Source organism: Rousettus aegyptiacus, unplaced genomic scaffold (genome assembly GCF_014176215.1).
Source record: "Rousettus aegyptiacus isolate mRouAeg1 unplaced genomic scaffold, mRouAeg1.p scaffold_m13_p_3, whole genome shotgun sequence".
NCBI classification, from domain to species: domain Eukaryota; kingdom Metazoa; phylum Chordata; class Mammalia; order Chiroptera; family Pteropodidae; genus Rousettus; species Rousettus aegyptiacus.
In genome coordinates, this window is record NW_023416306.1 from 67283113 (window position 1) to 67307725 (window position 24613).

The 24613-nt window shown below is 33.2% G+C and overlaps 1 protein-coding gene across 18 annotated transcripts in view; it reads right to left on the bottom strand.

Moving 5' to 3' along the window:
• The window catches only part of LINGO2 (leucine rich repeat and Ig domain containing 2), a 1061594-nt gene that overhangs the window by 432925 nt on the left and 604056 nt on the right, over positions 1-24613 (bottom strand). For all 18 annotated transcript variants that reach the window (XM_036217659.1, XM_036217656.1, XM_036217649.1 and 15 more), the window contains one exon: positions 4727-4799. The gene's annotated coding sequence lies outside the window, so the exon portion shown is untranslated. The remainder of the gene's footprint in view (positions 1-4726; positions 4800-24613) is intronic.

The following is a 24613-nucleotide window of genomic DNA, read 5'->3' on the forward strand; positions in this document are numbered from 1 at the left end:
ATCCATCACCACATATAGACACAAAAACGAAACCAAACAAAACACATTTTTCTCCTTGTGATGAGAACTCTTAGGATCTACTCTCTTAACAACTTTCAAATATACTGTATAGCGATGTTAACCATAGTCAAGATGCTGCACTTTATATTCCCAGCACTTGCTTATCTTATAACTGGAAATTTGTTCCTTTTGACTAACTTCACCCTATTACTCTATCACCCACCCCTCACCTCTGCCAACCATAAATCTGATCTGACTAATTTCTAATAACATGGTTTCATTATTTAAAAAGCATGCCACTTAACAATATAATATCAAATTATTTGCACCAAAATTGTCTCAATAACATATCAGCCAAGCTCTCGCACTGTTTGGAAACTAATAGTACTGAAGCAAATGAACCATTACACAGCCAAGCAGAAAAAGATGCCTGAGAAAGTAATGGAGCTGTCACACTTGTTGCATGGGCGAGAGCCCTAGACCCTTTGTCAAAATCATGCTACCCTCCTAGATCGTTTCTATGCCTATTGCCCATGTGCCATCCCTAGTTTCAAATGACTGGAGAAATAATTAGTTTTCCTAAAACAGAAATGGCGTGTGCATCACTGTCCTGCAATAAACTCTGATCATCACCATTCAACTGTGAGTGTACTGTCAGAAGTTTGGTTTGTACCCAATGAAACAAGACAAAATTGATAGATTATGATGTATTAATTAGCTAATGGGAAAGTAAAAGTTGAATAAAATTGGTAAGTTGAATTTTAAGTTGAATGAGATTGTCATGCTTGCACATATCTAACGACATATTTTATATGATTTTTCATTTTCCTATGTAAAGGGAAAATTTAGGTCTCTTTAGACTGAATGTTCATTAAGTAAAGGAAAATAAAGCCACCATCTTTCTTAATACCTCCTTTAAATTATTATTTGCTTTTAAATATGGAGGTACCCAGAGGACTCTTGTTCCTAGTAGTAATACCATCCTTATCAGTGATTATGGAAATGTTCATTAAAAACCACAACGGGGTATCATAATACACCCATCACAATGACTAAAATAAAAATCCCTGATAATTGCGAAGTATTGTTGGTAAAGATGTGAAACAACTAGAAATTATATTAAGCCAATGGGAATATAAATTAGTACATCACTTTGGGAATTTAGCAATAACTACAAAAAATTAATTAAAACAGTCACATGTAAGTGATTGTACATCCCATAGAAATTTGAACATACATGCCCCAAAAGACGTGCATAATAATGTAAGAGGCACAAATGCCATGATGGAATAGTATGCAGTACTGAAAATTAAACTACTGTTACACATAGAAATTTCACATAAATAATATTGAGAATGAGAAGCCACACAACAAAATAAATACAAACTATTATTCCACTTATATAAAACTAAAAAAAGAAGTGAAATAATACATAGTATAAGAATTCAGGGAAGTGTTTACCTTATGAAAGATTAAAGTTCACAACTTAGAAAGAAAAAAAGCATCTTTAACTAGGTTATGTTTTATTTCCTAATATAAGTGGTTATTACATGTTTGTGGGTTTTGTGATAAATGATAAGTGATCATTTGAGTTGTCCACTTTTTTGTGCATTCTTCTTAAGTATACTTTAATAAAAGTCTTTAGTTAACTAATGATATATATTTATTTTATATGTCAGAAAACATAGAAGAGATTAAAACAGAATAATAAAAATCACTTGATTATTCCATTGGTACATTGACTTCCAGTCTTTTTTTCTAGCATATTTATACATGGACAATTACTCAGCATTGACAGTTTTTCTAGGTTAACACGAATTACTAAAATTGTTTAAGAAAAACATGAAAACTGGAAAAATACTAGCTTCTATAATCTAGAAGCACGAAACATTAAATTAAAAAAAAAGTATCAGATCCAAAATAATCTTTTGTCTCTGTTAACTGCTAGATACTCCTAATTTTTAAAGAATATGAAATTCTCATGGAATGTAAAAACTCTCAGATCTTAGCAAATACATTCTAGAGTGCTAAAAACCATTTTCATTCCTTTCCTGAGCAAGATTTTTGTTATTCTATGATTAGTGCTTTTCTTTTATTTATTCTGTCTTTTTTTTTATGAATAATTACCTACATGTTTTATTTCTGTTTCGCATATTGGTCATTTTTTTCTCTCATCATTTTCTTTGATCACCTTTGCCCTCTGCATTCTAGGTATGCTTCTTCAGTTTGTTTTCCACAAATTTGACTATATCATTTGTTGCTTCAAAGCCAGATTTCACTGTTTTGTTTTATTTTGTTTCTTTTCAATCTCTTGCATTTAAACTTTTTCAATGTTTATGGCTTTTATTTATAAATCAATTGATGCATATGTCAAAATGACAAAACTTTTCTAAAATATTTTTCTGATTTCTATGTTATTTCTACATACGTTTTACCTCTGAAACTTTAATTTCCCATGTCAAATAATCAATATCCAAGTAATGTTTGGCTTTGATGGTGTTGTTGCTGTTGTTTGTTTACTGACCTGAGAATGTGTTTAAAATCCCTTAAAGTGTAGTGTTTTTCAACTGACAAGTAATAAGACTGACCTTTAGCTGTTGGTCATGCTGCTAACTTGGTTTTTAGCATAAAGCATCTAAGCTTTATAGTTGAAGAGTAGATCGTGAAAAACCTCATGCCCAAACTTTAATGAGTAACAGACAAGCATTCTAATAAAGTACCTCTGCTACAATGTTGATGGACCATCTTCTCTCCCCTTTGTGTGGTCCTCTTATCCTGATCTGATAAGAGTATTATTACATGCACACACATACACACAACTGTCCCTATTCCCATCAACATCATACCTACAATGACTATTGGAACTATCTTTCTCTCTCTCCTTGGATGCAATGCATTTCTTTAAGTCCTTCCTTTCTTTTTGCCCTTTTCAGAGGGAGCAGGAGAAATAATCTTCTAATGAATATAAATATAAAGGCATTGATTGAAGAGGGGTGCCAAGATATGACTGCCTAGCTTTCTGAATGATATAAATCTTGGATCTTTGAGTAAGGGGGCAGAAAGTAAGTGAGGAGCACAGAGTATCTCTATATTATTTAAGGCCATAGGTTTGCTATATTTTAGATTGTAAATTCCAATTTGGCAATGTGGATTCTTCCCAGAAGCTAATAATAGATTGGCTGAAAGTCTCGGTTTTGAATGATTTCATAAATATTCATCTTTCTCTATGCTCTTATAGTCACTTTAAGCTTCATCAAGCACTGTTAAGATTATAGAACTTTAAAACAATAACAAGAGCAACTATTTCTGACATTTATACTATGATTAATAAAAATATTCCATCTGCGCCACTTAGAGAAAAACTGAGTCTCCCTTTAATATTTTCTCACAAACAAAAGTTATTCCTGAACATCTGTGCAATATTACTTTAACATAGATGGCAAAACAGTTATTAATAATATAGCACTTGTAAATTTTTGGATACATTTCAATAGAACTGAGAAAGCTACAAAACCATCCCATGAAGTAAATTTTCATTGCTGACTTAATGTGCATTTTACTTTACACTAAAAGTGAGACAATTAAGAAAAATATTCACTTTTATCTCAAAATTATATGAAGTCTATAACTGTTTGGGAACTGACAAGGCCATCTCCTAAATATAAAGTAACTTCTCTTTTCAAAAAATAAACAAAATGGAAAAAAGAGAGAAAAAATATATCTTGAGAAAGTCTTTCAATAGTCATATGAATAAACTTGTAAGAAATCATTTCTATGAGCTTCTCAATGTTTTTCCACTTTTTTCACTTTTTCACTTTTTTTTTCATCTCAGTTGTTTAAAATAACTCCTTTAAGATGTATCTAATGAGACAGTCAATCTCTTAGGATGTCAATTTTTCCAACTGTAAAAATATAAATAATGATCCCTATCTTGTCTTTTACAGAGTATGTACATACTAAACAAAATTACCTGATCATAAATTGTTTGTAAACTATAATAGCTCATATATAGTTACATTCTAAATAAAAATCATTTGGGAAAGAGCATTGAATCTCAGCTCAAAAAAGGTTTAGATATCCAATAAATGTTTGTTGACTTTAAGAATTAATATAAGAACAAATATTCTGACATTAGACAGAACTTCACTCAAACAACTGGCTCAAGGAACAGAGAGTGTGATTTAAAGGCAACTCGAATAATCTGTCAATATCACAGTTTCTTCATCTGTAAAATGAGAGCAATAATAGCTTCTACCTTTAAGAGTTGCTGTGATTATTCAATAAAATAATGTTGTAAAGTATTTAGCATTTAGTACTTAATATGTAGAATAATAAATATTGTTATATCTTTAAGCTCTTTTTCTATGATAAGAAAACTGCTTGATTGTTTATATCTCACTTGATTCTTAGGAAAACATAACAACATGCTTACTATAATCTCCATTTAAAAAAAAAAAGAAGCTAAAACTCAAACAATTAAGCAACTTTCACAAGGCTGTATAGCTACTTTAAACCCATGTATATCTATAACAAAATTAGTGACTTTTCCTACAGAATACCACCTCCCTAAAGTTTTCTAAGTAATGAAAATAAATATCATAGGCACTCTTCTTTTAGAAGTACTCTCAATTTTGTTTGTAAACTTGGGATTTTTTTAATGAAAAAAATATCAACATATTTAATGATACATAGAAAAAGATCTCTATGGATCACTTTTTCCACTCACCAGTTTGACTTTTTGGCATCCTCATGCTGATGGTGGCCACTTTCAGTGTTCTGCTCTGAGTCTTTTTTCAAGTCTGTCAAAAAAAAGAAATGTAAAAATAAAAATGACACTTGCTTCTAGAAGAATCTCTCTACATCAATGATCGCAATGATAATAATTCAAATTTATATAGCACTTGTTTTATAAAGCTTTTTAAAGAAATGTAATAGGGATTAGCCTACTTTACATATTTGAGGTCTTGCATCTTGAATGCAAATGTATCCTCATGCTTATCCTGAAATTCTCGGAACATTACAAACTCTCACCTAAGCATCCATTAATTTGCTTAATTTTTTAATTAAATAAATAAACTAATAAAACTCATGTTAAATACATTCATATATTTGAAGATCTTCAATCTTCAACTCCAGAAAGCAACTAGTATTTTGTTACAATGTAGTTGTTTGTAGAAAAAAGAAAACAGACCCAAAAGAAAAAATATTTTAGGTATGTCAATAAACTCATCTCAAAAGTTAAAAATTTGACGATGTCAACATGTAAGTCATAGATTATTCCTATGGTTTTAGTCTTTAATAATTGAGTAAATATGAAAATCTGTTTTCAAAAATAGTTAGGTCCTTTTATGCAAAAAACAAGTACAATCAATTAAAGGCTTGAATCTACTGTTGGAGTAATTGTAATGTTGAAAGAGAGAACTGAAACATTCTTTGTAGGATTAAAATGTGACATTTCCATTTTTGTGATGACTTTTCCTTCTTGTGCTACTTCTGAACTCTACCTCAATTCTTCTCTGCAATCCACAGAAAGAGAGAAGAATAAAGAAAGAAAGATACATTGACAAAAAAAAACAATAAAAGCTATTCTAGGATAGTTTTCATTAAATCAGAATAAGTGTAATTAGGTGAAATGTTTTCTTTTTTTCCCCTTTTTTATTGAAATATATTTCACACATAACATCGTGCCAACTTAAGGGGTACAACATGTCAATTTGACACTCATGCATTTTTAAAATTATTATGATGTCGATTACTTTCTTTCAAATCTCATTTGTATACTAGATAGTCTGCATGACTACTTGACATTACTCTTTGCACGACCAATAATAATAGTGATAATTACTATTTTGTTGCATACAGTGTGTCAGAAATGGTTCTTATCATTTTATAGGAATTACTTAATCTAGTATTTACAGCAACTCTGTAACATAGATACTATTATGTTAAGTAAATTATTCAAGATTCACTGCTAGTAACCAATAGAGTAGGATTTGAACCTTTCCCAGAGACTAATCTCTTAATTTTCAATGTATCTACTACCTTTCAAACTTAATCCCAACTGGAACTCTTGGTTTTCCTCATGTACCTTTCTAGGTCTTCCCCCACTTCATAGGAATTGACACATCTATTTTGTACTCAAGCCAGAAATATGGAGGATCTTCCTTAACCACCTTTTCCATAATAATTATGTACTCTAATAGCTAGAATCCATACAGATCTCTCCTTTCACTAGTTGAAGCCACCATCATCTATCATCTAGAATACAGCAATAGCCTTCTATCTATTCTCACTGACCTCACTCATGACCCCTTCTAAATTCTTTGCTTACATTCTAGCATAAATCATTTTACTACCCTGCTAAACATTCTTTAATGGCTTTCTATTGCAATTAGAATTATTTAATTATCTTATCATAGCCTACAAACTATAACATAAACTGGCTACCATCTATCTCTTAAATATTATTTTATAAAGTTTTCTTTCATTTTTATTGGGCTGTCACATACTCTTTCCCTAATAAACCATGATTGGCAATACCTAAGGACTTTGCTTTTCAGAATTCAAAACCTGGAATGTTCTGCACTTGGATCATTTTCATGACTTAAGTTTTACTTCAAAAAACATTCTCTCAAAGAAGTTTTTCCTGACAAACCAAAGTGTCTCCTAAAATATTTTAAACTTATTTGTTTAATTGTCTATTATCTCTATTACTCACTAGAGAGTGGAATCCATGTAAAAAGAAATATAGCTACTAACTAGCACTTAGAGTTTTTTCTCTTTAAATATATGAATGAATAAATAAATATTAAAGTATATCTAACTAATTATTCTCCCTTGTTTCTATTCATTCCCAAAAAGAAGACAGTAGAACCTTAAATTTAAATAATCAGTAAATAGAAAAGCATAAAAAATCATTCTTTATTTATACCTGCTTTTTGAAATAGTAAAATAATTTCCACTAGGAAAAAAATTAAATAAATTTCTCTATTTATGGTTTTTCTTAATAGAAATACAGTAAATACCATAACCGTATGTATTAGTTTACATTATTTTTTGAATAATGCCATTATCAGTGTGGCATTCGGTGAGCAATAGACGATATACACATACTATTTATTTTGAATTGGAGCATGAATTTTTGTGAGTATGCATAGGCTGGGGTCAAATATTTAGAAATCTTTAAATTGTGTGTGTCCTTTATGTAGCTATGACCAACACTAGGACAAAAGGAAAATGACATTAAAGTACCTTGTGCAGTTGAGGTACCAGTATTCTATTACAGAAATATAGCGACCAACTATATTTGGTTTAAGTCACACAAAACAACAATATAGAAGGACTCTATTTGTTTTACTAGCAGGATGTTTTGATCCAACCCCAATCAATCTGCTAATATATATGCAGTCCTGCTAAGGTTTGTTTCTTGTTTTTTCTTTCTGCCCTTTGGTTTTGTTTTATTTAAAACATTACTTCTCAAATCTATCTATCTATCTATCTATTTATTTATTATTTTTAGTGATATTTAATTTTATGATAAATGTTTTTATATTGTGGTAAAATGTACATAACATAAAATTTAACATTTTAACCAGTTTTAAGCATACAGTTTAGTGACAGTAAGTACATTCACATTATTGTGCAGCCGTTACCAAATCAATCTTCAGAACTTTCTCATCATCTTTCCAAACTGAAATTCTGTACCCATTAATATTATCTTCCCATTCCCCCACTTAATGGTAACCACTATTCTATTTTCTGTCTCTGTGAATCTGATTATTCTTGGTACCTCACATAAGTAGAATCATACAATATTTGTAGTTTTGAATCTGGCTATTTTACTTAGCATAATGTCTCAAGGTTCATTCAAATTTAAAGTGTTTATGAGTTACATGGTGTTTATATGCACATTTATCAAACTGCAGATTTTTGATTCAGTGAGTCTAAGGCCAGGCTCGTAAATGTGTTAATCAGAAGCCTAGGTTATGCTGATAGTGCTGATCTATTGATCACACTCTGTGTAACAAGAATTCAGATGATAGGTAACAGTTCCAGATGATTTAAAAATGGTACTTGAATAATTCGTGGGACGTGTGTATATATGTTTTCAATTTGCAAATATTATTATAACTATAACTAACAAAGATTTTTTTAAACTTACATATTGTGAAATCAACAATACTAAATAAGCAGTTAGCAAACTTAAACATTTATGCTCTCACTTAGTTTGTAGTTTAATCAATAATTCTAAATAAATAAGGAGTCTCTTCGCTTTGAAAGTAAGTGTGTATCTTGATGTCAGCTAGTGCAGGCTCCTTTGAATTTAATAACACATAGCAAAATAAATGAAATATTGGCTTTTTGTCACTCTGGCTAATAAGCTTTTAGGTAACTTTGGCTTTTTTTCTGAACTTTTTTTCTATATTTCTAATATATTTTACCTTACAAATTTTAACTACCACATATTAAGTCTTTCAATACATTATACTAAGTGTCGGGGGCTGTTTTGACTAAGATGGCTGCCAGGCCGAAAATGGCTGCTCAGCAGGGCTTCCCGCCAAGGCCACGTAAGCCTCCCGGATGTATCTGCCTCGCTTCCCGCCAAAGGGACTTTTCGGGGGTCTTTCCGCCCGGCCCCTTTGTGTTACACAGTATCTCCTGACTGCCTCTGGCCAATCAGCCCCGCTAACGCAATATCACCCGATCACGCACTATATAAGCCTGCAGCGAGCCTTAATAAACAAGACTTGATCAGAAAGCCTGTCTTGTCTCCATTCTTTGCGTCGTCTTGTCTCCCTCCCCTCCACGTTCTCTCTTAGGGTCCCTGTTGACTGTCCCGCGGGCCGGGACAACTAAGTATGTGAGTTTATATAACTTCATATATGTGTGAGGTCTCATGTAATTAATAAATTTATAAAATTAATGTTAATAATTATAAATAGTCATAATTTGGGGACACTTATTAAAGGCCAATTACTGCATTAATGTTAATTAGTATTCATTTTCTTCATTATTTCTGAGAGCCAACCTATCATTTTCTTTGCCCACATTTTCACATGCTATCTTTAACCATTTCATTGTAAAGAAATATTTAATTGACTCCACAACATAAGGTGTCTTAACTCTGATTATGTTTACAAATCAATTTTTAATAATAGTTTATCCTTTTCAGAAGCAAATGAGAAAATATTGGGAAATTCCTGGTGCAAGACCCAAGTGTGAGCATGAAAAGGAGAATGGTTAAGATAAACTTCAGATATGAGCAAAGAGAAAAAATATATATATCTATATATATATATAGATATAGATATATGTGTATGGTGGGGAGGAGATGGTTCAGTATCAAAAGTAAAGTATTGCCGGAAGGAAGAACCCACAAATTTTAGTGTCCCTAGATGTCTTACTGTAACACTTGACCACCTACCTCCTAACTGATTTCTTCCTACTTCAATCTACTAAAATGCTTCCGTGCTTTCTAACCAATCTTCTTACTTTAATTTTTCAGTATCCAAACTCTTATTTCAGGCCTTGATTTCTTCCATAATCTACAATTTGCGAGTACGTGGACTTTTTGAAGAAACAAAGGATGTTGCTACCTCTCTATAGGTATCTATGACTCCCACCTTGTCTCTACCACTGCAACAGATTCTTAACTGAGTCATCTGCCTCAACGACAGTCTTGCTTACTTTTTTTCATACACCAAGTCCTTCAATAATTTCACTAGATTAAAATCTTTAAATTAGAGGTAGACGTCTGTTAATCATTTCCTAAAACTTTCTCCTAAGGTTCTTCATTTCCTATAGAATATGGGGAAAGAGAAAGAAAAATGGAGCTCCATTTCTCACTCCTTAGCCTGGGCTCAAAGACTTCAGCTGTTTTTTCAGAACTCATTTCCTATATGCAAATACAGAATGCAGAAGTTCATTACAAAATTCAAAGGTCTTCACTGCTGTAATTTTAGTTTTAGAATAAATCTGTGAATTATTATTTATATCTACATTTTGTAATAAGATGATTAAAACAGAGATGTTACAACCACCCTAAGCCTTTAGTTAACCTAATAAATAGTAGAAACCTGGTTTGAATATTCTACCTCCAGAGCATACTCTCCCTTCCAAAGTATTATTCTGTGTCTTTATTTCCATATATTTATTATCTTCCAAGGCTCAGGTTAAATGAGAAATCCCTTTATTACTTTCATTTGAAAGTTCCCTCTCTCTTCTCTGCATAAGTTATTATACTTTTTTTTTTATAGCATTTTCTATTGGCCACAACTTTTTAAGTTACTTGTATTCCAACTATTTCTCTTATTCATTTAGAAGCTCTTACTGGGCCAAAGCCATAGTTTGGTTCATCTTCACAGTCACTTTGTCTGGCTCAATGCCTTGTGTATAGTAGGTGTGAAATAAAGAAGGAAAGGGGTTTTCCTCCTTTTTTTTTTCTTGATAAGATAGAGGACTGTTGGACTGAGAGTAAGGTTCATCAGAGGTTATGAAGATGTGTTAGATACAGTTTAAGAAATAGTTTTGCCTAGCCCATGCTGCTGTAGTCCAAGATGAGTATATCATCTGGTGGTAGCTACCTAAATTACAGATATATTATGTAAGAAGAATTAGCCAGCTTCAAATATTAGCTTCAAATTTCAAAACCAAAGAGTTGCAAAGCAATCAAAGTTCATTTTCACTACACAAGTTTAAGATAGATAGATTTATTTAATAAAAACAACTTTTCTTAGAATTAAGATTGTTTCTCCTTAAAACTATTATCATCATTTGTCTAGATCTTTATTACCACAGAGAATCTTATTGCTATTCCTTCTTCAAAGCCATGGACCATGTTGAGAAACTACTTTTTTGTGTACTGAAGGCATTTTGGAAATAGTTCTTACATCCAACTAAATGAGTTTCAGTATAAATAAAGAACCTGAGATATTGCAGATGGCACTCAGCAAGATATTGGTGTGACAGTAGAAGGATGCAGTGTGACCCTCTGCAGCTGACATTCTGTCTTGACAGGGTGTAATAAAATGAGTTACATCATGGAACTTGTGTGTTAATGAAATCTATATTAAATGTAAAAATGAGTTTGATCACAGCTTTAGCAAAATGTTTTTAAAAGATAAAAGAAGTTACAACTAGAATGGTAGTTTGAGTCATACTGAGACCTAAAATAACTTAAATATGTACTTTCTATTGTAATCAAGGTGAGAAGTGAAATAATATTCATATGATGTATGTTGCCTTGCTGTGAGCATTATATCCAATACAGTGAAAAGTGGCTTTATTTATTCTAAAACCTCTGGCACATTCTACAATTTAATTCATTTTCTAATACTTTCAAAGCTATAGTGCATCAAACTGTTTCATAATAGAATATCTACTGTTAACCTAAAAATATTGTGGAACAAGCTATATTTGAAATACATTCCACTTTTCTCATGTAAATCAATGCAGACAGCCTCCAAAAAACTATATTGTTTTATTGCTGTAGGAAAAGCTTCAGACTCTGGTGAGTTAAGTAGGAAGAGAATCTTCTCAGGAAAATGGGTTCTTCTCTATCCACAGAGGTCAACAGTGGCTTCTAATAGATGATCTTTCCTAAAATGTTCTTCACATGAGTGAGGTGAGTGAGAATTACTGAGTGAGAGTTAGTTGTCATCTATCTGGTATAGGTGAATGACAGTAATCAAATAATCTTTAAGTCATAAATGACTCAGGCCATCCAGGCTATCTCTCACTTCATATAAGGTTGATAGTTTTGTTGACAAGGGGCCAATGATGCAATTCCATTGGCATCAACAAGAGAGCTGATATCACAACTCCTACTACTGGATAAGTATGTTTATACAGTGGAAGTCAGGCTTCTTGTACTTGTCACACATTGGTCCAAGTTTTCCCTCTGGAACTACTCAAAACAATATAGAATCCATTTTTATGTGGCAGCTTTTCAAATCATGGAAGAAAGTTAGAATTTCCCTGCAGAAATGTGGAGCATCTTTCAGACTCAACATCACCACTTTCTGGAACATAAAATGACAGATACAATCCTCACATGTTTCCAGACATTTCACTCTTCTGGGCCCCTTCTTTTGGATGCACTTTAATTTATCAGTGTCTTCTTTAAAAAATTATCGCATATCCTATGATATTTCTGAAGATTCTAGCAGAAATGGAACACTCTGATAATAACAGTAAATTTCTCTGGTTTGTGAAGAATGATGAGGCCTAAATATAAATAAAATTTCCACTTCTCACAATTGTATGGAGAAGAACTAATCATTAGAATAGTAATAAATGAAAAATTCAACTCTAAGTTCTGTAGTGTTACAGAGTGGTATCTGAGAGAACATTGTCTGGAGTGTTTGTCTGCAACCCACGGATGACACATTAATCAGTTGTCTGCATTGTCTGTTAAATCTCCAAAATACTGGACTCTCTGTGAGGGATGAAAAGAACATCTGTCAGAGAAAGGATCTGGGTCATGGCTCTCTCATTAACCAGCTGAGTAACTCTGGACAGGTCCCTACCGTCTGCAGTTTTCAGCCTTTTCATTATTGTGGTGGCAATTTTATACGTCAACTTGACTAGCTCACAGACTCTAAGAATCTATATAAACTATAATTTACCAAGGTAAGAGATTTTAATGCTTGAAAACTTGGTTTCCAGGAGCCATTTATTTTATTATAATTTAGCCTATTATTTATATACTTTTATCTTCAATAAAATCTGATGCAATGTTATGCCAGTTCTCACCGGCTTTGTATTCATTTATTCATTTGTTGGTTTACCCAAAGCTTACTTTGAGTACACTAGGAGCATAGCGTACTGCTTGGCAATGTGGATGATACAAAGCAATATAATTTCAGCTCTTTCTCTTGAAGAACTTAGTCTTGTTAGGTACACAAGGTATTACATTCAAAACAGTAAATTATGACTGTCAATGACAATGGTAATGGAATTCAAAAAGGGAAAAATCATATGGAACAATAAGATTGGAAATATTTCATGAGAGAGATGAAAAGAGATAGGACAGTTGATGAGGTAGGATATTGATAGCTGGGAGAAGGGAATACTTATAAAGTTGTCAAGAGTGACCAAGCTTTTAGATAAAGAACCCTCTATTTAGAGTTCTAGAAATGGTGTAGTGACTGCATACAACAACCCTGAAACATGTAATCACTGGATAAGCATCCAAACATAAACAGGATTTCAGCATCCCCTTGTTTCATTAACATAATACAATAATTAATCATGAAGCCTGTGCAACATTGTAAGCATAAATATCAGGAGATTTGAGACCAGGAGAGGGCTTGATATCTACTTTTGGGATTGGCAATATATATTCAGGAAATACACACACACACACACACACACACACACACACACATGTTGTCATCTGGCTTTAAATGGGGTAATTCTAAAAGTCTTCTACTGCAAAATGATTGTTGTCGGCACTCTTGTCAACTAGTATGATAGAGGTTTCATGACTTTAGTCATGGAGCTAAGTGATGCAACTCATTTTTTTTTTTTTAGTATTTTTACTTTTTTCAATTATAGCTGACATACAATATTATATTAGTGTCAGGTGTACAACATACTGATTAAACATTTATATAACTTGTAAAGTGATTATCAGGATAAATCCAGTAACCATCTGACGCCATACTTATTACAATACTACTGACTATATTCTCCATACTATAATCTATATCCCCATGAATTTTCGAAACTACCAATTTTCACCTTTTAATTCCCTCCCTTTTTCATCCATCCCTCTCACTCCTAATCTGGCAAACATTAAAATTCTCTCTGTACCTATGAACTAGTTTCTGTTGTTCCTTTGTTTGTCTCTTTATCCTGTTCTCCAAATTCCACATATAAGTGAAATGATATAACATTTGTCTTTCTCTGTCTGACTTACTCCACTCAATACAATACCTTCTATGTCCAGCGATGTTGTTGCAGGTGACAATATTTTATTTTCTTATGGCTGAGTAATATTCCATTGTATACATGTACCACCTCTTCTTTATCCATTCATCTACTAGCAGACACCCAGGTTGCTTCCGCATCTTGGCTATTATAAATTATGTTATAATGAATATCTGAATTCATATGTTTCTTCAAAGTAGTGTTTTGGGTTTCTTTGGATAAATACCTGAAGTGTGATAACAGTACTCTTGTTATAGCCTTTGTTTTGCAATTTTTTTTTTGTCTGGTATTAACATCGCTCATCAAACTTTTTTTTTTAATTTCCATTTTTATAAAATATTCTTTTTCATCCCCTTACTTACAGTCAGGGTGTATCTTTGGATCTGAAGTGAGTCTCTTGTAAACACCATGTTTAAGGGTCTTGTTTTCTTATGCATTTAGCCACCCTATGTCTTTTGATTGGAGCATTAATTCATTTACATTTAAACTAATTGTTCATAGGTATGTAGCTATTGCATTTCATCATTCATATTTTTAAATTTATTTCTCTTCTTCTTGAAAAGGACATTTAACATTTCTTGTAATACAGGTTTGGTATTGATGAATTCCTTTAGCTTTTTGTTTTCTGGGAAGCTATCTGTCCTTCAATTCTAAATGATAGCTTTGCTGAGTAGAGTAATCTTTGTTGTTGGTCTTTACTTTTTATCACTTTGAATATTTTGTGCCAATACCTTCTGGTCTGCAAAGTTTTAGCTGACAGTCTTATGGGAGCTTCCTTGTAGCTAATTAATTGCATTTCTCTTGCTGCTTTGAAGATTCTCTCTTCATTTTTAACCTTTGGCATTTTAATTATGTGTCTTGGTGTGATTCTTGTTTGGGACTCTTTGAACTTCCTGGGCTTGTAGGTTTGTTTACTTCACCAGGTTAGAAAAGTTTTCTTTACTTCTTGACATAGTTTTTCAATTCCTTGCTCTTTCTCTTCACCTTCTGGTACTCCTATGATGTGAATGTTGGTATGCTTGATGTTGTCCCAGGGCTCCCTTAAGGTAGTCTCATATTTTTGAATTATTTTTTTCTTTTTGCTTTTCTGATTAGATATTTTTTGCAACCTTATTTTCAAATTACTAATTTGATCCTCTTATTCTTGTAATCTACTGTTGATTTCCTCTAATATATTCTTCATTTCAGTGATTGCAGTCTTCATTTTGACTGGTTCTTTTTAATGTTCTCTATCTCCATTTTTATGTTTCCTATCTCTTTATTAAAGTTTTGAGCATAATTATAACCCGTGTTTTAAACTCTGCATCTAGTAGATTGCTTATCTCCATTTTTTAGTTCTTTTTCTGGAGCTTTGTTCTGTTCTGTCATTCAGGACATGTTTCTTGGTCACCCCATTTTGGCTGCCTCTCTGCATTTGTTTCTATGTATAAGGTAGAACTGTTATGGCTCCCAATCTTAGTAGAGTAGTCTTATGTAGTTGGCGTCTTGTAAGACCCAGTGACACAGTTTTCCTGTTAATCTGAGCTGGTTGCTCCAGTTGTGTGTTCTTTGTGTGGGTTGAGTGTGTCCTCTTTTTGTAGTTGAACCTTGGTTTCTCTTTGCTGTCATTGGAAAGGATTGACCCTGAGATTGATTGGTTGTGAGGACTGGCTGGTGAGAGACTGACCATACAGAGCGGGATTCCCTTAGGTAGGGCTCTAGTACTTACCTATTATGCCTTTTGAGTGTGTTGTTTGTGGAAGTGGCCAGGTAGTGCTCCTACACAGTCTCAAGTAGCTACCAGGCTTACTGGCCCCAGGGCCTCCTGAGAAGGGCCCCACCACAGGTCAAGTTCAGCTACCATACCCAGGGCTACCTGTTATGAGCCATAAAGCAATCCTCAGATGTCTTCCACCCATTCTTGGTTTGGAGGTACCTGGGAGGGGCTAAATTGTGAACTGAGGCTGGTTACTGCTAGTGTTGGGCTTGGGGCCCCTAATCAAGAAATATGGGGCAAGCTCATGTCAGATGGTACTTGTTTGAGGTTTGTGAAACTTTGAGAAATTTTAAGAAAGTCTACAGCATGTACCAAGACTGGCCATTTGTATGAAAAAGTCACTGGGAGTGGCCTGGGTGGGCCCACAGTTGGATCTCAGGGAATCCAGGGCAAACAATGTTAGCCAGGTTGACACAGACTCAGAAATGGCAGTGGTCTGCATTTTTATGCTGGGAGGAGGTGGAGCTCAACAAAGAAACAGTGGATTCTGCCAACATTTCTGTCTAGAGAAAGCTGCTCCTACAGTCTTCTCCCTGAAGCCACACAATTTACTTCCTCCCCATGTGTCTCTGGCATGTTTTGAGCTGCTACTCCAGTGGTGGAGCTCAAAGTGAGTGAGACCATCAATGAGTGTGTCTGTGTATGGGCCCTTTAGGAGGAGTGCCTGAAATTACACAGCGCTTTGTCTCACTCAGCCACAATCTCCTCTTATTTTCACAGCCAGAAGTTGTGAAGCCTTCTCTTCCTGACACTAGTGCTGCAGACTGATAAGCCCAGTATAGGGCCAGAACCCCCTCCCCCCACTCCTCCAGTGGGACCTCCATAGCTGAGATATTCCTCCTGATTCTCAAGCACCACACATGGGTGTGGGAGCAGCTCATTTTTTTGTCTTCGCCCCTCCTACCAGTCTTATTGTAGCTTCTTCTGTATATCAGTTACAAGACTTCCATTCAGTTATAGAACTTCTGTTCAGGTGATTCTCATTGATGGCTGTTCTATAGATTAGTTGTAATTCTTACATGGTTATGAGAGGAGGCCAGCACAGCATTAATCTACTTTGCCATGTTGACCAGAATTTTAACACAATTCTTAATGACTAACTTTTGTGACAGGAGGAAAAGCAGGAGCCTTCAGAATCAATTTCAGTTCATCTGGAAAGATATCAATTTAATATGAAAGAGGAAAGCTGATACCTGATTAGGAATCCAGCAGAATTGAGCCTTGTTGCTAACCTCTTCCCACAATCTGCTTGACTATAGCACCAGTTGTTGTTCAACTAAATCATTTTCTTGAAGAAAGCAGGTACAGTGGTGACAAGCAAAAGATTCTATGCACAAATTTCTAACATTCAAGTGGAGAAAATGAGAATGAGAGTGTCTGGCAATTTGTGTGTCTCAAACAGCTAATGCAAAGTAATAGGTGCTCAGTAAATATTTACCGAATAATAACGTTTGAAAAAAATTAGAAATATTTTGTGTCATTTGATGAAAAACTACATTTATTGCAATCAAGAAATTATCCCTGGAAATTTCCTTAACCCTTTTTCTCCTCAAAAGGAAAAATGTATACATATATAGGCATGTATGTATATGTCTGCTCATGTGTGCATGTGTGTATTTGTGTGTGTGTGTATTGTTTCCTGTTGCTTAGATTTCTGTTTTTAAAGTGTATTCCCTTATGCATGGAAGATTTTCTCCTTTTATATTGAATATCGTACTGGCAATATTAAGTCTCCAACCAAATACTACATTAATGTCAAAAAAAAAAATCTTGAGCTGATTCTCCCTTAAATTATGAAATGAAACCCCAAGTTCCAAGGAACAAAACACTAAATTGATTTTTTTTTAAATAAAAATAAAATAAAATTATAATCTTTGAGCAGGAGACAGAGCTTATAGTCATTCCCTGAGGACTTGGAACTTAGAGCCAGATTTTATTTTGTATGGTGCTAGTATTCTCTGTATTAAGGGTACTGACTTAGTTGAGACAAGTAGAGAAACCATTAACATGCTCAGTTCCAACCAGAAAAGAAGGAGGCAGATCCAGAGGAAAGTAGCATCAAGTCAGTGTAATAAGAAAATATAGAGTAAAAATGTCAAAGTACATACAATAAACTATAGAAAGAAAAGTGGAGTGCTGCTTTATATGGAAGAAAGCCCAGACTAAATTTAAGTTAGTCACTAAACCAAGAGATAATATTGTAGAACCAGACACTGTTCTCTTTGGTGCAGGGAAAAAGCTTTGTTTCATTCTCTGTGGCTTTCTGCAGGCTGTCTTCTAAGAGTTTACTGAACATTGGAAACTTTTGATAAATATTCTATTGGTATGCATCTTTCACAACTGCAATGCATTTAGAGATTGCATTATAGAATAAGTTGATATTTTCAATTTCTAATCATCAGGTATTTATGGAATGCATGAAACATGGTCAATACTATTTAAACAAGCCTGATATTATTATTTTAGAAATAACTAAATAAGGTTTGGGCCATATACATAATAATTATTACACAGAAATTTTTAAGGAAATTTGTCTAAAAATATTTGAAAGCCAAATTTATGAGAGCTAATTTAATATAATTAATCTTCTCATGAAATACCTCTGCTCCCTCTCAACTTACATAGAATGTGTGGGAAATAGGAAATTGCCCAGTGGAAGAATGAGTACACAATATCCATAATATATCCACAAAAAGACAAAAAAAAAGCAACTGTATAAATCTTAATTTTTTCTGTACTGTGACACCTCAGGTCTGGGAATGCAGTTAGCTATATTCATATTTGATCCTAATTTATTGATGATATGACATACATGTTAAATACTGCTGCTGTAGTCATGCACCCAAACTCATTAAATAGGGAGGGAAATTATGAGATTTTTTTGCAGCTTAATTTACCAAGATGTTCTCAGTCAATACAGGTTAGCTTTTTGATGAGGCTTCTTAGCTGTTAATATGACACACAGAATATAGATTTAAAAACAAACAAGACAGAGAAAAATTAACTATTAATCTTACTTAAAAGGCTCCAAAGTATATTCAAACACATGGTCTAAATTTTATACTCTTAAAGTATGGCCCAATAGACATCTTTTTTGCATACACACACATTTTTTTCTTACCAAGCCAAATGGTATCATTTTACTAGGACAAAACTTTCTTCTATCTTTTCCAAGGGTGTGGTTTTGAGTAGTGAATAGTTACATGAGACATAAGAATAAGAATTAGGGATACTGAAATATACCAGTTAATATCAGTATGAACTCTTAAAGTTTTTGAGCTTTTAAAACTTGACAAATATTCAGGAGTGCCTCTAGAAATTTGAAAAGACATCAAGAAGAGAGTTTGATATCCAGTATTTATGAGGAAAGGCTTTGGTAAAAAAAAAAAAAAGGGGGAGGGCCTAAACCAAAAAACAAACAAAAACAAAAACAAAAACAAAATACCTCTCCCTCTCTAAACCTTAGTGCTCAAACTAAATGTGAAAACAAGGAATACTTCAGTTAAATCTGCTATCACTAGCCAATATTCATGGATGAAAAGTATAAGCAAATAGAATAATATTTTAAAACCTTAGTTGAAGGAATGAACTACTTACAAAAATTTAGAACTATTTTGAAAACATATTTTACTCCTCTTTCTGCTTTAAGTCACCCTTTTATGGAACTTTTTGCAAAGAATATTGGGCTAGATGGACCAGTAGTGTGATCTATGATGGCAGTTCCTGTTTCTATATTATCCTAATCATACTATTTGGTTTCTAAGAAACTTGTTTTTCAGGTACTTTAAGTCAATGAATATAAACTTACTAATATTGTAGACACTGCCCTGAAGAATTAAAATTACTTATTTACTAATTAAATAATATTGTAAACAGATTCAACTCCTTAACAGGATTATCCAAAGTAATATATTCTAAAATAGTTAAGGCAGCACAATATAGTTTAGTAGTAAAAACACTAGTAGTGAAACACTGAGTTAAAACCTCAGCACCACCTTTAATTGGTTATATATGGAGCAGGTTATTTTGCATTATGCCAACATCTCCTCACTTGCAAAATAAGGAAAGCAAGAGTATCTACTTCATAAAGTAATGGGAATCAAATGAGGTGTTACACAGTACTAAGTTACACAGAATGAGTAAGCCATAGTAAATTTTACTTTTGCAAATATCTTTGTAGTAGTAGTAGTAGTAGTAGTAGTAGTAGTAGTAGTAGTAGTAGTAGTAGCAGCAGCAGCAGCAGCAGTAGTAGTAGTATCCCAGGGATAAAACTTAGGCATTTCTCAGTAAAATATTTCTCTAGAGAGAATTTTTTCTAGAGATCAGAGGCATCTTATCAGATGTTATCCTAGATGCCTTACCAAATCACAATCCCAAATTAAATTGTAATTATGTCTGAGTTAATCATACTATTTTCTGTCCTTGAATTATCTGATGGTGAATCAGGGGTGGTAAAAGTTGTTCTCTATATGTTTGACCAATAAATAAATACCTTATGTTCTACAGTATAAATTGTATATTGTAGTGTTTTACAGTTTCTAAAATGTTTTAAAATAAATTATTTTGTTTTTGAAGGGGAACAAAATATACCTCCACCCCAAAGTGCTTCTTTGGCACATTGATTATTTTGGGCTGATTATTTTTGGTAGATAGCAGACACAAGAGAAGCTAAGAAAACCAAATAGAAGTTATTCTTCTGTAAGATACATTTACATTTATAATGAAAATCTCCATTTGTAAGAGCATCTCTTTCTCTGTATCAAGAAGATAACTCTTAAATCTCTAGAAACTGTTATCAATGGAAAAGGCAAAGGCTTAAATCTACATAAAAATCATATCCTTGTTTACTATGCTTTGACAGGTAACCTGCCATGACTCCCTCATGTCTCCCAGAGTCCACTGCCTCCTCACACATACACACACGTAACATCTTTTTTTTTTTTTTTTTTTTTTTTTTTTTTTTTTTTTAAGATGATATCGAAGGTGAAAGGCTTGAGCTATTTGGGGCAGTTACTCAGTTTTCTTGTATATCTCCCATAAATACAGGAGTGTTAAAAAAAGAGACAAGAGGCCCAAAATGGAGTCACTTGTGCTAAACTCACATCACCAAACCAAGACTTAATACCAAATCTAATTGCAGTTTTATGCTCTCCCAGGAATGTAATCTTAACCTGTGAATATGGAATTTCCTAGTCAACACTAGTTGAGGTAATCTTCCTGATAGACCCACTGCCTTGCCCTAAAGGAAGGTAACTTTGCTTGAAACAACCTGCTCTTTGTTACTTAGCTCCTGACAATCCCCTTCTTCCTAAAAAGTCTTGTGTAGAGCTTCTTGGAGTTCTTATTTGCTAGATGGGGTGCTGTCTGGCTCAAAAATCATTGAGTAAAGTCAGTTAGATCTTCCAGTTTACTCAGTCAAATTATGTTTTTTAACAAGAGGTATACATGTTATTAAGCTTCTGTTTGTTTTTCTCTTGTTATGTGTCTTTTATTGCAGGGAGTGTCAGCTAAGAACCTATAATGGTAGAGGAAAACTTATTTTTCTTCTCCTACATTTATTTAACCAACATCTATTAATATCTAAGTTTAAGGAAAGTTTGGAATGTAAAGATGTTGGAAGGAATCACCCTGGTCATCAACAGAGCTTATATTCTAATAACGTGTATGTAGTAAAAAAGAGAAATTCACACCTTACTTCTTTCCACACTCTACCACTAATTTTTAGGATACTGATTGGGTAATATTTATAAATGATTATAACCATTTGCTTTAAGATGTCATGCTTGATAAATTATATAGATTTCTTCTATAATTTCTTCTTTCTTTTAATATTGTGTGTAAGTTGGTGAAGGGCCTACTCTTTGAAAATAGGCCTAACTTTCATTCTCCTATCTCTTCTCATGTTTTGCTTTGAGTTTCTCCTTTTAAAGACATTAGTTAGCTAATAAGACTGAGGTTCAGGGAGGTCAGAAAAGGTGTATGGATGTAGTTTATGTAAGAAATTTTGGTATTCCAATGAGTAGATCAATATTTATAGAAATGAATTTAGTTCTTTCTCCAAAATTTGAGAAGTGAATATGCCTTCGATAAATAAAAATAATCAGCAAATGAACATAATTTACATATATGTCGTTTTTCAAAGCATTCAATTTAGTTTTAATAACCACTGCTTTTTAAATTTTCTCATATGCATTTATTTCTTTAATATAGAAAGTTTAAGTAAATTATATAAAATCAGTAATAAAAACAGCTAACATCTAAAGGTTTTTGATCAAACATAACAGCTCTGGTGGGAGCAGAAATGCTTGTGTGTGTTAGAGAGTGACTCTGGCTGAGAATATTGTGTGCCCCGAGCATCAGCAAGTGTGTTTGACATAGGAAGTGGATAATTTGACTATTCTGGGTGAGTATGTTACAGGGCTATCAGGTGATCTGTTGAGAAATTTTCTCTTATGCCTGGACTCAAAATTAATAATAAAGTAAAATATACTTTTCTATTTCATATTGTCCTTTGTCTGTTCAGCCCCTTTAAAAATCTAAAGGTGCAAAAGGGTAATTAGCCCAATATGTTTGGCCATTTCTAGATTGACAAAATCCTTCCCACACTCTTAATATTCAAATATAAGGCAAGATAACTAAAATAAAGTCAATGCTCAAGAAAGCACTGAATTTAGTCTTGGCATCAAAGTAGTCAGCAAAGGTTTTGATTGGCACACAGTTGTACGAAGTATGCTGCTTTCAAATCCCTTCTCAGTAAGATGGCTAAAGACTCTACATGTAAATCAGACCCAAGGGAACAAGTAACTCTGAAGTTCCATCATAACCTGAGGGCAAGACAAGCTTATAATGCAGGAATTTAAAAACAAAAACAAAACATAAAACAAAGCAAGGCTTAGAAATACTGTCAGTAGTTCCCAAATTCATTCTATAGGCTGCTTCTTACTGGTAGAATAATCAGCACAAGAGCTTGTTAACAAACAAATTTTTCCATCTCCACTACAAGAAATTCTGATTAAGTAAAGGTGGATGAACTAGGAATGCACGTTTTAAAAGCTCCTACAGGTAAGTCTAATAGGAAGTTAGGTTTGTGAGTAACTGGGTTAAGTAATTTGCCCTAAGTCATATATCTAGTGATGTTGCCAGAACTAGAAGCGACTTTTTCCACCATAATAGCTTCCATAAAGCTAATCTGGAATTAATTCAACCTATTCATGTACATGACAATAGACATAACGAAATACTCTTAGACTAAGAAACACAAACTAAGGTCAATATAAAACCTATATCTTAAAGATCACCACCCTGATGGTATTCACTAGGGTGGAAAGAAATGGCATTCTCAAACAATCCTAAATTGTATAAATTGGTTCAACCTTCTCGAAGGACAATATTTCACAAAGGCACCAGGGATTGTTCATAACCTATAATCTAATAATTCTACTTCAAGAAAATCTTTCTACAGATAGGGCTCTCATACATATTTAAAGATGTATATTTTAAAAAGTTAACTGTAAATATTTTTGGTTACTTTGCAAAAACCTGAGGGAAAAACACACAAATCCATCTAAAGTAAACAGAAAACAATGTACGTAGTATGAACTCATTTGTCTGTGATATGATTATGGTTGTATATGCACAGAAAATTTCTTGAAGGATACAGGAGAAATTCTTTGCAATGGTTAACTTTGGAGGAGTAAAATGGAATATGCATTAGTTTCCTTTTGCCAGTGTAACAGAATATTATAGACTCGTGCTTAAAACAACACAAATTTACTCTCTACAGTTCTGGAGGTAAGATGTCTGACATTAATCTTATACAGCTTCAATTAAAGTGTCAACCAAATCAATTCCTTATGGAGACTTCAGTGGAGAAGCCATTCTTTTTCCCTTCAAGCTTCTAGTGGCTTCTGACATTCTATGGCTTTTAGCCACATTGCTTCAGTCTCTACTTCCATAGTTACACTGCCTCCTCATCTATCTGATATTCCTTTATTCCTCTTATATGGATCTTTGTCATTATGCTGGGCCTACCTATATAATACAGGATTATCTCCCCATCACAAAATCCTTAACTTACATCTACAAAGTCTCTTTTACCAAATAAGGTAACATTTACAAGTTTTGGCAATTGGAAGATGAGCATTTTTGGAGGGTCAATATTCTGTTGAACTCAGGGTGAGAGTGAGAATACTTTTTATTATGCATTCTTTGAAATTATTTGACTTCTATATTTTATCGATGTTTATGTACTAACTTTAAAATAAAATGAAATCAAACATTTAAGATCAAATAGAAACCTGTGTCATGCTTAAACAACTGTAGCACATCTAAATCTGCTAGAACAATGATCATTAATTTTTAAAGTATGATTTATTTATACTCCACTTGGTTCCACAGGAGATTTAGGAAATTTATAAAATAGATACCTGTAGTAAAATTAATAAAATAAGAATCTAAAGAGGGATTAGAACTACAACAAGAGGAAGATAGTACTGCTATATTATGAGTTAAATTCACTTGCATGGATTATGCATTAATCTTGGCTCTGGAGTTCCTGATAGCTAAAGCAAAAAGGGAAACTGAAGAAAAAAGATCATATTACTGTTACTGTTGGCAAATGAGTATATACACAGTACAAGAGGAGACAGTTTTTTTTTTTGTTGTTTTTTTTTTTCTGTTACTAAGCTCTATGCAGAATTTCTCATGGGCATTATGGTATAGGTGGTACCTAGTGTTGTTGCAAATGATAACTTTAAAAAATTTTTACATCAGATTTCAAAATTTCAGTTTTAACTCTCCTATGACTCTTAGTGGAAACAGATGTGGCAGGAATTTTCTACACAAAACTAAATATTTCACATGAGCCTGTTAGAATGAATGTGATAAGGAAACAATGTTTCATCAATCTGTCTGAACTATCCAGTC